Here is a 9,308-nt window from a genome sequence, read left to right on the forward strand (position 1 = left end):
GGGGAGGGGAAGGGAGGAGAGGAGAGAAAAAACCACGGAAAGGCACAACAGAATGCTCAGTGGGGTGTGTTAACAAGACAGATCACTTTTCTTTAAATTTGGAGTGTTGCCCTAACTTTGAAATTCTGTACTCTCATGTCTGTTCTGGCTAGCCCTGGGTCCTTTCCTTTATTTTTCTCTTCCCAGCCTAACTTCCCCTCCCTCCACAAGCACTGCTGCCTCTGCTCCCTCCTGTTTCTCCCCTGCCTACGCTCTCAGAGTATCATTGGCTCTATGCCTTACTCAGCCAGGATAGTGTCATGAATACTGCATACTGTTCAAATGTGCATGTCTGATGTGCAAAGTTCTGAAGTAAATGCTTCTGTAGATAGAAACTGTGGGCGGAATATCACAAACCAGAGTCAAGAAAATTGCTGTGTTTTCTAAAGAGAGAAAACACATTGAAAATAGTCATTTGTAAATGACACATATGCCTAGTGAGTGAATCATATGCCGTGTTCTAAGAACTAGGGTTTATCATAAAAATCACATAAAATAGGGACCTCAAGATTATCTGTTTAACCCCCATCTCCAGGGCAGTACCTCAAAGATTGCTACCAATGTTTATCTAACCTTTTCAAAGAGATTTCCATTATGGAAATTAAGCAATATCCCTAAGCAGTATATTTAATTCACTGGTGGTTTCTTACACCTCTGAACATGGAGGACATTTTACTTCTTCCTCTTTGCAGCAACACTTCATGTTATACATACATGTTATATACATGTTAGCTGACTTCTCAGTCTCCCTCTTCCTCAGATGGAGTGCCTCTCATTCTTTCAGTGTTTACTCAAAGGGTCTTCTATCTAGACATTACCCATCCTTGTCTTCTCGCCTCTAAATTCTAAGTGGTGTACAGTCAGTGGATTTTTTGAAATGTAGAGTCCTAAACTGAACAAACTACTTCGGAGGAGGCTTTGTTAGCTCTTAGCGCTGTAATGTTTGGGGGGGTTTATTTTCTGCTCCCAGCAGCGTTGACGGTGTTGATTGATGTTTGATTTCTGAGCCATCTTGACCCCCCAGGTCCTCTTCTGTCTCCTAGCCGGTCATTTTGCATCCAGTATTTGTGCAGTTGATTGTTGTGACCTTCAGCTTGCTGGCAAGATCTGAAGTATAACACTTAGCGTTAGTCTTTACTGAGGCACATCCTATTTATTTCAGACCGCTTTTCCATTTTCTTAGGGTTGTTTGGGATTCTAATCCTGTTCTCCAGCAGTTTTTGCCCTTTGCAACTTTACGTGTCTGCAAACGCAGAAAGTGTATTACATCATCCCAGGCATTGATGAAATGACTGTACACTATGAGTCCCAGTAAGACAACAAGCTGGTGATAGCTATCCTCCAAATACTCCTTTCAGCTAGGAGTGTGCCTGCTTTATGTTACTCATATTCCCTTTGGTTCACTATGAAAGTGTTGCATGAGGTAGGTTAGGGCATCGTTGGTAGGTTTTCTAGTAATGTCATAGGAGTTTGGATTGATGTCATTTGTGTTGACTGCTACTGATCACCTTGCTATCTTCTCCATGTCTGTAGATTAAATCTTTGTTGTTCTCTAACCCTGCCAGTAATTACAGGTAGGTGCACTGAAATCTGATTCTCTCTATTCTCCTTTTCCTACTCTGTGTATCTGCCTCTTTCCAGTCTTTAAGTATCTCTTTGTCTTCCACAAGTTCTTGAAGACTTTTCTTGAAACTTTTCTAGCCTGCAAGGTTGTTGTCATTGCTTATATCAGGCTGACATTTTTTACTTACGCTTCCTTGTAATTATTTGCTTGCAGATGTCATAGTGTGCAAGAAAATGTCAACCTTTCAATTAATATACTCTTTTTAATTACTATTACTGCCCCCCTCTTATTTAGCAAAGCTGTTCTTTGATGGCTTTTTGAGATGAAGGCTGTTGGTTTTTTCAGCTGTTTGTGATGTGCCTTTTCTATTTTATTCTGGAGTCTTGGGGCCAGGTTCTGACCTAACCTCAGTGCCTCAGTATCTTTGGCTGTCAGGAGACGTGATCTTCAGTCAGAATGAGCCAAGAGCATTTAAACTGTCTTAAGGTAAATCATCCTAACTGTGCCCTAGGCCACATTTAGGAGGTGAAGCCATCTTTGCTTTTTGCCCTTTAAGGCAAGCTCAGCAGATATCTGGCTCATCTGGGAAATGAGCTCACTGAGTTTACATGAAATACTTCATTGACTTAACTTTTCTCTCCTTTGAATGTAGTGCTTCTTTAAAGTGCCTTTACAAAGTTATCTTTCTTCCCTTTTACCACACATTACAGGGTGAAAACCTTGCCCCACTGAAATCAGTATGAGCTTCATTTAGGTCAGAAATTTCACCCTAGAATTTAAAGTATGGTTATATTGTGCAAGCCTTAAGTAATGTGCTTCATTTTGCTAAGCTCACTTTTTCTCTCTAACCACTCTTCAGTCAAAACTAAATAGAGAATAAGGAGAGCAGTGCATATAATCTTGATTTTTGTACAGACAAAACAGATGTTATAAGAATTTTTATCTGTTCAGAACAAGGCCAAGTTCTATGCAATCTATTTCATTACATGTTAAATGAATTTGGATAAAGAATGGATTTGTGTCTCAGTGAACAATCCCAGGAAATCTGAGTTGAATTGATGACCCTGACATCGGCATTACCTTATCATGTTTTTGCTTTTCCATCTGTAAAATGAGGATAAAGATACTGGTATTTCGTTAAAGCCCTTGGAGATCTTTGGCTGAGAACTTTTGGCTGTATTCTGTAAGTGACACTTCTTTACTTTCCAGAAACCTTTTCAGGCTTCCATTAAAAAAAAAAAAATGTGTCAGCTTTTTGTACTGGCACTTAGAGACTTCAACGTCACTAGGCCGGTGAGATCTCTTCCAAAAATGAGTCATGAGAGATGGGCTCTTCCTTTTGCAGCCCTTGGTCTTCCTGCTGAGCTAGAGAAGGTAGGTATTTTTGCCTCCCAGCAGAAACATCCACCCGTCTTGATGCTTCCAGGGAATGAGCGTGACAGTTGTCTTGCACTTAGAAAGTGAAGCTTGTATAGGACTCTCCTAATAGAGTGGTTGTTTTGGAGTCCCAGTAGAGAGCTAAGTGCCTTTTAGAATATATTTAAATTAATGAAGGGATTAAAGGATGTTGGTGCTTACAATAGCAGAGAGCTGTTCTTAGTGACATAGAATAGTGGTTCAGAAAGGAACAGGTCTCACTACACCATTACATAAGAAACAAGGAGAAAAGAAACCAAGTTTGCTTGAAGATAAAAAATGCTGCCTTTGTAGGAGAGGAAGATAAAGAAACTGAGAAATCTTATTATGTTGTGGCAGTTTCTGGACTATCAGAGTGAAGATTTTCTAATTATCAGGAGGGTTTTGTTTGGTTGGGGTTTTTTTTTTAGCAACTGAGGATTTTAAATGAGAAAAGTAGCTGTTAAATAATATTTAGCACTGAAACATCCCAAGGTTTTTGTGCGACTCCCTTGGCATGGAGTCAAGTAGGGATAAAGTGCTTATGTTTCTGTGTTTCTTAAAATGAGTTTTTCAACATGCTGAATGGTTCTGGGGTCTCAGGGGAACAGCCTAGGCCAGACCGGCAGTGGAGTTGCATCATAGGCTGCCATCCCAATGGAAATGGGAATAAGCAGACAACTTCCATTAGAGGCCACCATTGAGATTACAGCAGCGTGTTGGAAGTACTGTTTGCGTTCCAAAGAGTAATTGCACATCACTAGAACATGTCCCACTTTGCTGCATGGTAGAAATAGTCGATGTTGGCTTGGCAAGGGAAGGAAAGAGAATTGCATACTGCAAGTGGGAAAAGCTTTAGACCCGTATTTCTATCTCATGGCATAGTCTCTGTGAGATACTTCCTTGTGGAGGACTTTAAAAGCATGTACGCTTGTATTCTCAATGATTTCCAGCCTTATATGTTTTCCAAGTTTCTAATCTAAATTGCTATTCTGATATTTTTTCTGATGCACTTTTAAAGCCAAGGTTTTTCAAACTTCAGCTGCTTGCTTTGGGAAACCATTCCACTGCCTATTACATTTTACTGTGAAGCATCTTTATCCCAATGGTCTGATTTTTCTTAATTTCTTCCTGTTACACTTAGATCTTTGTCTTTATTTTAACCCACAAAATTCCTAGCTTCACATCTTCAAATATTTGTAGATTTTATGTAAGCTGTTTTTATGTCCTCTTCATCTTAGGTCTCTTGGGGTCTTTGGATGTCTGCCCTGTGAATCCTTGTATTGTTTTCCCACGTTAAGATGATTGGCACCAAATGCATAGTCCTAAAATGATCCTTTCCTTGTACGTGTATGTACATCTTCCGCTTATGCCTCTGCCTGTGCAGCCTAATCTCTCATTTGTTGCCAAAGCAGTTGGCAAATTTGTGTTTCACAAATACCTTTTGCAGGTCATTTCTGAAAGTTTTTTTGCCCTGCTCTGGTGCCAAAATGCAAGTTAGATAATTTAAACTCAAGACACGTTAGCACAGAGAAATGATTGAAATGTTTATTGGGTAGTAGAAAGCTTTTAGGTTAATGGTTGTGCATTCAAAGGTGATTGCAAGGAAGGGAAGGCGGGAAAAGAAGAGTATCTGGGTAATCTCTGCACCTGAGGAAAACCTATGGTAGCCTGTGGCTGCTGTGATGAGCCCTGGGGCCACTGGCAGTTGGCATCTTTCAGCTCCTCTGCCTTGTGCTGGAAGGCTGGACCACCACGAAGCCAGCTCCAAGGTGGGTAGCAGAGTGCAAAGGCTGATTTAAAACTGCAACGGCATTTTGCTTTGCTCCCTGTCTTTGCCAAGTATTCTGTGGTGAGAACTAATGATTGGCATCACTGTGTCCCCAAGTACTCCTTCTTAGGAGGGCATAGGCCTCGGCTCAAGGGCATGCACCTCATGCAGCCCTTCGTAATTGTACAAGCGCTGCTAGCCTTATTGCAACTTATGTTCACTTTGCTCTTTTTGTACAAAGGTGAATGGTCCTGCAGAATATGAGACGATAAAGAAATATGTCCGTTTTCTTAATTTCTATCTGATATATTTGCTTACGTTTTTCAAGATGTATCTTCTTTTTATCTCTAGTTGAGATTGCTGTCTTCCTAAATCCCTGTATGGCGTTTGTCTTTTCTCTTAGGCATTCAGGGTATTTTTCCAGTCTGCATTTCCTTAGCCTATTCCTCATAGGATTTTCCAGTGGGATCATTAGTGAGATATATAAGAACGATGAAGAGAGACTTTTTACCGAGGCCTGTAGCGACAGGACAAGGGGCAACAGTTTTAAACTGAAAGAGGGTAGATTTAGATTGGACATAAGGAAGGCGTTTTTTATGATGAGGGTGGTGAGACACTGAAACAAGTTGCCCAGATGTGGATGGACCTTCATTGGAAGTGTTCAAGGTCAGACTGGACGGGGCTCTGAGCAACCTGATCTAGTGTAAGATGTCCCTGCCCATGGCAGGGGGGTTGGACTAGATGATCTTAAAAGGTCCCTTCCAACCCAAATCATTCTATGATTCAGTCCTGAAGATAATGTGACCTATTTGACAGGTATTTGGATGTTGGAATTGATGTCTGTTCTTTGTTCACTGGTGTAATGTTTAGTGTCCTGCTCAAGTTACCCAAATTCAGTTCTTCCTTCTTTTTCTCAGCACAGCAAGACCTGGGCTGAAACTGTTTTCTTTGTGGGTACTAATGCTTGTACAGGTTCTCACTGCCTCTTTTGTCGGCCTAGGAGGACATTTATGAGGAAAGTGCTTATTGCACCTTGGGTTTCTGTCATACGCTTCTGGTTCAGAGGAATGCTTTGTGCTCTGTTTGCTTAGCTAGAAGAAGAGAGCATTTCATTTTCAAACCATTGGAGAGAGTGTGTTCTGCAAACCAAACTTCTTTTTACCTTGCCACATTACTCTTCTTGATGGCATATTGATTTACTTCACTCAGCCAAGTTGGGCCAGGCCCAGCTTTCTGCCCAATTACGTGTCTCAGTGTCTTGCAATGTCACATCTTAAGCAGGACTCAGACTTGTTCCTCCATGCTGGGATCAAGCTCTGTAACTGCAGGTTCTTCCTGTGCATTTCTTTTGGGCTCATGATGAGCAAACACGGTGCAGGTATACCTGGAGGCAAAAGCAGTGGGTTCCACCCCAGATGTTGAACACCTCAGCAGCACATGGGATTTCTGCTCCTGCAGCAGCCTCCTGCTTTCCCATGTGGCATTGTGCACATGAACAGGACTGGGCACAGAGATGAGCTTGAAAGTTTACTGTATAGGTGCTTGAGTTCTCTTCTCTGCAGAGGTTGTGTTGAGGATGTGCAGGCTAAGGTATCTTGAGCATAGAAGGTCTCTCCAGCCATTACATTTCCTTCAGAAGATTCCTTTCTTTATCTAACAGCAGCATATAGCTTGGTGTTCAGTTTGTGCTATTGTCTAGCCATGGATGTTTAAGTTAGGGCAAAATTTCATATCACTTCTTTAAGAAAAGCAGTTCAGTCTGGTCCTGTGTTATGGTGGTTTGCTGCAATGGTTAAGCTGGTCAGAAGATGTGGTTTGAGCTCCTGAGCTGATCTGACAGCTCACTGCTGCCAAAGGGGTTTAAGCATCTGAGTAGGGTCTGGGTGTCAGGTGAGCATGAGAATAAGTGAGACAGGAGACGTGGGAATAGAAGAGTTGAGATGAGTGCAGCACCCCCACTTTCCCCAAGAGCTTTTGAGATACTAGCCTGACTCAGTGTCTCCTGACGTTTTAGCAGCTCTCTGCCACTGGGAGAGGCAGACCTGCCTTGCTCCTGGTCACTTGCTTCCTGCGTGTTGGCAGCTAACTGACCCCCTTGAGCCAGCTCAGCTCACTAAACCTCCGGAAAATGAACTATTTATAAAAATGTGAGTTCTCCAACTGTTTCAGCAGGTCAGCTCAGCACTAGAGCCTGTTCCAGAGGGCAGCAGGGTGTCACTTCTAGGAGCAAGCCTCAGACTGACTGCTGTCCCGTGAAACAACCTGTCCTAGCTCCTTCCCCTAGACTGAGGTTTGGCACTTGACCAATGACTTTAGACTGCCTCTAAACCTAAGAAAAAAGTAATTCACTGATTTAGCTGCACCTAGATCTCTCCTAGTGCAGATGAAGCTCCAGTGGAGTATTACAAAAGCTGCTTTGACATTCACGCTTCCTTTTTGATAGAATAGTTACTGTATTTTTAAGTAACCTCTTATAATGCACATGGCTGTATAATTTACAAATTGCATATTGCTAGCCCAGAACACTAAATTTTGTATTCAGATACTGTGATACTTTTTGTATTGCTTTGTTAGAGCATGAATTTTCAGTCTGAGAAATAGTGATATTTTCCCAGTTTCTGTTGCTGGAGGTTGATGATACAGGAATGTCCTCAGCAGAAGACAACACTGTAGTTCATATCAGCAATTCAGCTTTTATGCAGTAATAATTAAAAGAAAAAAGTTTTTATTTATTTACTGGCCAATTATCCAACTTTTTAAGATTGGTCTTCACTGGAAGATAAAATGAAGAGAAATGCAAAAGGAAAATTAAGTCATTAATGTACTCTTTGCTTCTAGCTTTCACTTCATTTGATTGTAAATTGTTTGCAGTAAAATTGCAAATTAGTAGCTTGGATAAAGCTCTATAAATTCCTTCAATATCAGATTTAAATGAGGAGGAATGGGGCCTCTAACCTTCGTGGGGTATAACTGTAGCTGGATGTGTTCCTAGGGGCTAATTATCCATTCCTCCATATCACTTGCTTGAACTCTCAATTGCTCACTGTTTAATGCACATTGGGTGGATGCTGGAAAATGCTTAAGAAGATGTGAGATGGAAGCTTAGGCAGGGAGATGCTCTCACTACCAAACAGGGATCTCGGAAGACATGCCGCATCCCACAGCAGGCTTCTGAACGGGAGCGGCTCTCAAAAACCTGTGTTGCTTTCCAAGAGTAGTGCAAAATTTACATCCTGAGCTGGGAGAGAGAGAGAGACAAGGGTTACACTGAAAGTAGGTTTTCTACATTTTGTAAGAAGAGCAGGTTGAAATAGCCATCCCTCCTGGAAAGGAAAAATACTGCATGAACTTCAGAGTCAGCTGCCTCTGTACCTCTTACCTAGGTACAGGGGAAGTGTCCTAAAATGTAGACAAGGTAAATTTTGGTTTAGTGTGAGGTATTACTACTGTCACTTCATTTATTTTATGACTGAGATAATTTCTTCCTGTTTATCACACGGCTAAAAGAACAATTCTTCCATTCTCAGGCCTGTGAAGCAGTGTCTTTTGTCTCGCCCGTATTGCTTTTACCAAAAGCCAAAGTGATAGGAAGAATAATCTTTACAGGCAATATTCCAAATTTTTAGAGAACAGCCATAGAGAGAGAGATCGATCCTTTTTATAGAGGGCCTGTTGGGGGTGTGGTGGCTGGGGCCAGCCCGGAGGGAAGGGTCCACGGCTGGAGGTGCGTCTGCGTGTGCTCATTCTAGCCGGGTGTATGGGAAGAGGGCGCTTCTGTGATGCAGAAAATTCAAGCTCCAGTTTGTGTGCATAAATAACTGGATTCAGGTATTAATTAGAGAGCATAATTTGTTTGGAGAGTCGAAGATTAAAGGAACTCTTGTCTTCCTGTCAGAACAATTTTGTCTGCATTGTGCTGTCTGATAAATCAGATTGCATAATGGGGGTATTCTGTGGATTTTCCAAGAGCAAATCAGAATATGCTGATATTAGAGCCATGCTTTTTTTTTTCTTCTCTGGTGCACTCCTTACGTCTATGGAAGAGCTTCTGCTCCCTTTACTGTCAGGTTTAACTGCCTTTGTACGCTATGTGGTGGGCTCCTGTTAGCTGTACGGGGTATTAGTCCGGTTGTCAGTGGGGAAGGCTTCTTTACCTCAGGCATTTGAGATACAATGCTAGTCATGGGTCCTGCTTTTTGGACTTTGAACCTCTGTCTAATTCTAACTTATTTTCCCTGATCCAATGATCCTTCAGCCTGGAAAGGATAAGCAGCAACACTCATCTATTGTCAGCTTTGTTCAAGCCGTGGGGAAGTACAGTAGTTGCTGTTCTGTTCTGTTTGTAAAACAACAAGCAAGAGCAAAATGCTTGAATAGAAGGAGCAAAAATAAAAACAAAACTGTGAGGGAAATCTTATTTATCTTTCTCACTGGGTAAATGCAGCCACGCAGTCTGTGAGTACGGTATACACAGAGCTTGGGCTGTGTATGGGTGGGAACGCATTTGCAAGGAGAGGAGGTTACCTGCAATTGTTAACA

The sequence above is a fragment of the Aptenodytes forsteri genome, unplaced genomic scaffold (genome assembly GCF_000699145.1).
Source record: "Aptenodytes forsteri isolate BGI_AS27 unplaced genomic scaffold, ASM69914v1 Scaffold6, whole genome shotgun sequence".
NCBI lineage: Eukaryota > Metazoa > Chordata > Aves > Sphenisciformes > Spheniscidae > Aptenodytes > Aptenodytes forsteri.